This window comes from Notothenia rossii (genome assembly GCF_949606895.1).
Source record: "Notothenia rossii genome assembly, chromosome: 3".
Taxonomy (NCBI): Eukaryota; Metazoa; Chordata; class Actinopteri; order Perciformes; family Nototheniidae; genus Notothenia; species Notothenia rossii.
The window spans coordinates 22243406-22251267 of record NC_136901.1 but is presented as its reverse complement, the minus strand read 5'-3'; positions in this window follow the sequence as shown (position 1 = coordinate 22251267).

The following is a 7862-nucleotide window of genomic DNA, read 5'->3' as shown; positions in this document are numbered from 1 at the left end:
GGAATCAGCTGTTACAACTGATTCAATAACACCTGAGACTGTAGAGACAACTTCAGCACAAGAGCAAACAAGTCCCACTGACACATTCACTTCCAAGCCTGTTGGTACCACTTTGGTGTCTGATCAAACCAGTCAAACAGATTCCGTAACATCTGACCCAGCAGAGACCTCCTCAACATCTGAGCAAACCAATCCCACTGACACAGTAACCTCAGATTCTGGCCAGAAAACCACGTCACTTGACCTCACAAGACCTACGGACACAGTTACCTCTGACCCTGCTGGAACAACCTTGGAATCGGAATCAACTGTTACAACTGATTCAATAACACCTGAGACTGTAGAGACAACTGAAGCACAAGAGCAAACAAGTCCCACTGACACAGTCTCTTCCGAGCCTGATGGTACCACTTTGGTGTCTGATCAAACCAGTCAAACAGATTCCGTAACATCTGACCGAGCAGAGACCTCCTCAACACCTGAGCAAACCAATCCCACTGACACCTCGGAACCTGCAGAGACAACTATGTCATTAAAAACAACTGCTCAGACTGAACCAGAAACATCTGATCCTGCTATAACCACATCAAAACCTGAACTAACTTCTCCCACTGACACAATAACCTCTGAGGCTGTTGGTAGCACAATGGTATCCAAACAAACCAGTCAAACGGATTCAGCAACATCTGACCAAGCAGAGACTACGTCAGCACCTGAGCAAACCATTCCCACTGACACAGTAACCTCAAATTCTGGCCAGACAACCATGTCACCTCACATTACAGGTTTTACAGACACATTTACATCTGAGCCTGCTGGAACAACCTTGGAATCGGAAAAAACTGTTACAACTGATTCAATAACAACTGAGACTGTAGAGACAACTTCAGCACAAGAGCAAACAAGTCCCACTGAAACAGTAACTTCTGAGCCTGTTGGTTCCACTTTGGTATCTGATCAAACCAGTCAAACAGATTCCGTAACATCTGACCCAGCAGAGACCTCCTCAACACCTGAGCAAACCAATCCCACAGACAGAGTAACCTCAGATTCTGGCCAGACAACCACGTCACTTGACCTCACAAGACCTACAGACACAGTTACCTCTGACCCTGCTGGTACCACCTTGGTATCAGAATCAACTGATACAACTGATTCAATAACACTTGAGGCTGAAGGGACAACATCAGCACTAGAGCAAACCAATCCCACTGACATTGTCACTTCTGAGCCTGTTGGTACCACATTGGTATCTGAACAAACCAGTCAAACAGATACAGTAACATCTGACCAAGCTGAAACCACGTCAGCACTTGAGCACACCATTCCCACTGACACAGTAACCTCAAATTCTGGCCAGACAACCATGTCACCTGCAATTACAGGTTATACAGATACATTTACATCTGAGTCTGCTGGAACAACCTTGGAATCGGAATCAGCTGTTACAACTGATTCAATAACACCTGAGACTGTAGAGACAACTTCAGCACAAGAGCAAACAAATCCCACTGAAACAGTAACTTCTGAGCCTTTTGGTACCACTTTGGTATCTGATCAAACAAGTCAAACAGATTCAGTAACATCTGACCCAGCAGAGACCTTGTCAACACCTGAGCAAAGCAATCCCACTGACACGGTAACATCAGATTCTGGCCAGACAACCATGTCACCTGACCTTACAGGTTCTACAGATACATTTACATCTGAGCCTGCTGGAACCACATTGGAATCGGAATCAGCTGTTACAACTGATTCAATAACACCTGAGACTGGGGAAACCACATCATCACAAGAGCAAACAAGTCCCACTGACACAGTCACTTCCAAGCCTGTTGGTACCACTTTGGTGTCTGATCAAACCAGTCAAACAGATTCCGTAACATCTGACCCAGCAGAGACCTCCTCAACACCTGAGCAAACCAATCCCACTGACACAGTAACCTCAGATTCTGGCCAGAAAACCACGTCACTTGACCTCACAAGACCTACGGACAAAGTTACCTCTGACCCTGCTGGAACAACCTTGGAATCGGAATCAACTGTTACAACTGATTCAATAACACCTGAGACTGGGGAAACCACATCAGCACAAGAGCAAACAAGTCCCACTGACACAGTCACTTCCGAACCTGTTGGTACCACTTTGGTGTCTGATCAAACCAGTCAAACAGATTCCGTAACATCTGACCCAGCAGAGACCTTGTCAACACCTGAGCAAACCAATCCCACAGACAGAGTAACCTCAGATTCTGGACGGACAACCATGTCATCTGACCTCACAGGTTCTACAGATACATTTACATCTGAACCTAATGGAACCACCTTGGAATCAGAATCAGCTGTTACGACTGATTCAATAACACCTGAGACTGCAGAGACAACTTCAGCACAAGAGCAAACTAATCCCACTGACTTAGTCACTTCTGAGCCTGTTGGTTCCACTTTGGTATCTGATCAAACCAGTCAAACAGATTCCGTAACATCTGACCGAGCAGAGACCTCCTCAACACCTGAGCAAACCAATCCCACTGACACCTCGGAACCTGCAGAGACAACTATGTCATTAAAAACAACTGCTCAGACTGAACCAGAAACATCTGATCCTGCTATAACCACATCAAAACCTGAACTAACTTCTCCCACTGACACAACAACCTCTGAGGCTGTTGGTAGCACAATGGTATCCAAACAAACCAGTCAAACGGATTCAGCAACATCTGACCAAGCAGAGACTACGTCAGCACCTGAGCAAACCATTCCCACTGACACAGTAACCTCAAATTCTGGCCAGACAACCATGTCACCTCACATTACAGGTTTTACAGACACATTTACATCTGAGCCTGCTGGAACAACCTTGGAATCGGAAACAACTGTTACAACTGATTCAATAACACCTGAGACTGTAGAGACAACTTCAGCACAAGAGCAAACAAGTCCCACTGAAACAGTAACTTCTGAGCCTGTTGGTTCCACTTTGGTGTCTGATCAAACCAGTCAAACAGATTCCGTAACATCTGACCCAGCAGAGACCTCCTCAACACCTGAGCAAACCAATCCCACAGACAGAGTAACCTCAGATTCTGGCCAGACAACCACGTCACTTGACCTCACAAGACCTACAGACACAGTTACCTCTGACCCTGCTGGTACCACCTTGGTATCAGAATCAACTGATACAACTGATTCAATAACACTTGAGGCTGAAGGGACAACATCAGCACTAGAGCAAACCAATCCCACTGACATTGTCACTTCTGAGCCTGTTGGTACCACCTTGGTATCTGAACAAACCAGTCAAACAGATACAGTAACATCTGACCAAGCTGAGACCACGTCAGCACTTGAGCAAACCATTCCCACTGACACCTCGGAACCTGCAGAGACAACTATGTCATCAGAACCAACTGCTCAGACTGAACCAGAAACATCTGATCCTGCTGTAACCACATCACAACCTGAACTAACTTCTCCCACCGACACGATAACCTCTGAGCCTGTTGGTAGCACCATGGTATCTAAACAAACCAGTCAAACAGATTCAGCAACAACTGACCCAGCAGGGACGACGTCAGCACCTGAGCAAACCATTCCCACCGACACAGTAACCTCAAATTCTGGCCAGAACACCATGTCACCTGAAATTACAGGTTATACAGATACATTTACATCTGAGCCTGCTGGAACAACCTTGGAATTGGAATCAGCTGTTACAACTGATTCAATAACACCTGAGACTGTAGAGACAACTTCAGCACAAGAGCAAACAAGTCCCACTGACACATTCACTTCCAAGCCTGTTGGTACCACTTTGGTGTCTGATCAAACCAGTCAAACAGATTCCGTAACATCTGACCCAGCAGAGACCTCCTCAACACCTGAGCAAACCAATCCCACTGACACAGTAACCTCAGGTTCTGGCCAGAAAACCACGTCACTTGACCTCACAAGACCTACGGACACAGTTACCTCTGACCCTGCTGGAACAACCTTGGAATCGGAATCAACTGTTACAACTGATTCAATAACACCTGAGACTGTAGAGACAACTGCAGCACAAGAGCAAACAAGTCCCACTGACACAGTCTCTTCCGAGCCTGATGGTACCACTTTGGTGTCTGATCAAACCAGTCAAACAGATTCCGTAACATCTGACCGAGCAGAGACCTCCTCAACAACTGAGCAAACCAATCCCACTGACACCTCGGAACCTGCAGAGACAACTATGTCATTAAAAACAACTGCTCAGACTGAACCAGAAACATCTGATCCTGCTATAACCACATCAAAACCTGAACTAACTTCTCCCACTGACACAATAACCTCTGAGGCTGTTGGTAGCACAATGGTATCCAAACAAACCAGTCAAACGGATTCAGCAACATCTGACCAAGCAGAGACTACGTCAGCACCTGAGCAAACCATTCCCACTGACACAGTAACCTCAAATTCTGGCCAGACAACCATGTCACCTAACATTACAGGTTTTACAGACACATTTACATCTGAGCCTGCTGGAACAACCTTGGAATCGGAAACAACTGTTACAACTGATTCAATAACACCTGAGACTGTAGAGACAACTTCAGCACAAGAGCAAACAAGTCCCACTGAAACAGTAACTTCTGAGCCTGTTGGTTCCACTTTGGTATCTGATCAAACCAGTCAAACAGATTCCGTAACATCTGACCCAGCAGAGACCTCCTCAACACCTGAGCAAACCAATCCCACAGACAGAGTAACCTCAGATTCTGGCCAGACAACCACGTCACTTGACCTCACAAGACCTACAGACACAGTTACCTCTGACCCTGCTGGTACCACCTTGGTATCAGAATCAACTGATACAACTGATTCAATAACACTTGAGGCTGAAGGGACAACATCAGCACTAGAGCAAACCAATCCCACTGACATTGTCACTTCTGAGCCTGTTGGTACCACCTTGGTATCTGAACAAACCAGTCAAACAGATACAGTAACATCTGACCAAGCTGAGACCACGTCAGCACTTGAGCAAACCATTCCCACTGACACCTCGGAACCTGCAGAGACAACTATGTCATCAGAACCAACTGCTCAGACTGAACCAGAAACATCTGATCCTGCTGTAACCACATCACAACCTGAACTAACTTCTCCCACTGACACGATAACCTCTGAGCCTGTTGGTAGCACCATGGTATCTAAACAAACCAGTCAAACAGATTCAGCAACAACTGACCCAGCAGGGACGACGTCAGCACCTGAGCAAACCATTCCCACCGACACAGTAACCTCAAATTCTGGCCAGACAACCATGTCACCTGAAATTACAGGTTATACAGATACATTTACATCTGAGCCTGCTGGAACAACCTTGGAATCGGAATCAGCTGTTACAACTGATTCAATAACACCTGAGACTGTAGAGACAACTTCAGCACAAGAGCAAACAAGTCCCACTGACACATTCACTTCCAAGCCTGTTGGTACCACTTTGGTGTCTGATCAAACCAGTCAAACAGATTCCGTAACATCTGACCCAGCAGAGACCTCCTCAACACCTGAGCAAACCAATCCCACTGACACAGTAACCTCAGATTCTGGCCAGAAAACCACGTCACTTGACCTCACAAGACCTACGGACACAGTTACCTCTGACCCTGCTGGAACAACCTTGGAATCGGAATCAACTGTTACAACTGATTCAATAACACCTGAGACTGTAGAGACAACTGCAGCACAAGAGCAAACAAGTCCCACTGACACAGTCTCTTCCGAGCCTGATGGTACCACTTTGGTGTCTGATCAAACCAGTCAAACAGATTCCGTAACATCTGACCGAGCAGAGACCTCCTCAACACCTGAGCAAACCAATCCCACTGACACCTCGGAACCTGCAGAGACAACTATGTCATTAAAAACAACTGCTCAGACTGAACCAGAAACATCTGATCCTGCTATAACCACATCAAAACCTGAACTAACTTCTCCCACTGACACAATAACCTCTGAGGCTGTTGGTAGCACAATGGTATCCAAACAAACCAGTCAAACGGATTCAGCAACATCTGACCAAGCAGAGACTACGTCAGCACCTGAGCAAACCATTCCCACTGACACAGTAACCTCAAATTCTGGCCAGACAACCATGTCACCTCACATTACAGGTTTTACAGACACATTTACATCTGAGCCTGCTGGAACAACCTTGGAATCGGAAACAACTGTTACAACTGATTCAATAACACCTGAGACTGTAGAGACAACTTCAGCACAAGAGCAAACAAGTCCCACTGAAACAGTAACTTCTGAGCCTGTTGGTTCCACTTTGGTATCTGATCAAACCAGTCAAACAGATTCCGTAACATCTGACCCAGCAGAGACCTCCTCAACACCTGAGCAAACCAATCCCACAGACAGAGTAACCTCAGATTCTGGCCAGACAACCACGTCACTTGACCTCACAAGACCTACAGACACAGTTACCTCTGACCCTGCTGGTACCACCTTGGTATCAGAATCAACTGATACAACTGATTCAATAACACTTGAGGCTGAAGGGACAACATCAGCACTAGAGCAAACCAATCCCACTGACATTGTCACTTCTGAGCCTGTTGGTACCACCTTGGTATCTGAACAAACCAGTCAAACAGATACAGTAACATCTGACCAAGCTGAGACCACGTCAGCACTTGAGCAAACCATTCCCACTGACACCTCGGAACCTGCAGAGACAACTATGTCATCAGAACCAACTGCTCAGACTGAACCAGAAACATCTGATCCTGCTGTAACCACATCACAACCTGAACTAACTTCTCCCACTGACACGATAACCTCTGAGCCTGTTGGTAGCACCATGGTATCTAAACAAACCAGTCAAACAGATTCAGCAACAACTGACCCAGCAGGGACGACGTCAGCACCTGAGCAAACCATTCCCACCGACACAGTAACCTCAAATTCTGGCCAGACAACCATGTCACCTGAAATTACAGGTTATACAGATACATTTACATCTGAGCCTGCTGGAACAACCTTGGAATCGGAATCAGCTGTTACAACTGATTCAATAACACCTGAGACTGTAGAGACAACTTCAGCACAAGAGCAAACAAGTCCCACTGACACATTCACTTCCAAGCCTGTTGGTACCACTTTGGTGTCTGATCAAACCAGTCAAACAGATTCCGTAACATCTGACCCAGCAGAGACCTCCTCAACACCTGAGCAAACCAATCCCACTGACACAGTAACCTCAGATTCTGGCCAGAAAACCACGTCACTTGACCTCACAAGACCTACGGACACAGTTACCTCTGACCCTGCTGGAACAACCTTGGAATCGGAATCAACTGTTACAACTGATTCAATAACACCTGAGACTGTAGAGACAACTGCAGCACAAGAGCAAACAAGTCCCACTGACACAGTCTCTTCCGAGCCTGATGGTACCACTTTGGTGTCTGATCAAACCAGTCAAACAGATTCCGTAACATGTGACCAAGCTGAGACCACGTCAGCACTTGAGCACACCATTCCCACTGACACAGTAACCTCAAATTCTGGCCAGACAACCATGTCACCTGCAATTACAGGTTATACAGATACATTTACATCTGAGTCTGCTGGAACAACATTGGAATCGGAATCAGCTGTTACAACTGATTCAATAACACCTGAGACTGTAGAGACAACTTCAGCACAAGAGCAAACAAGTCCCACTGAAACAGTAACTTCTGAGCCTTTTGGTACCACTTTGGTATCTGATCAAACAAGTCAAACAGATTCAGTAACATCTGACCCAGCAGAGACCTTGTCAACACCTGAGCAAACCAATCCCACTGACACGGTAACATCAGATTCTGGCC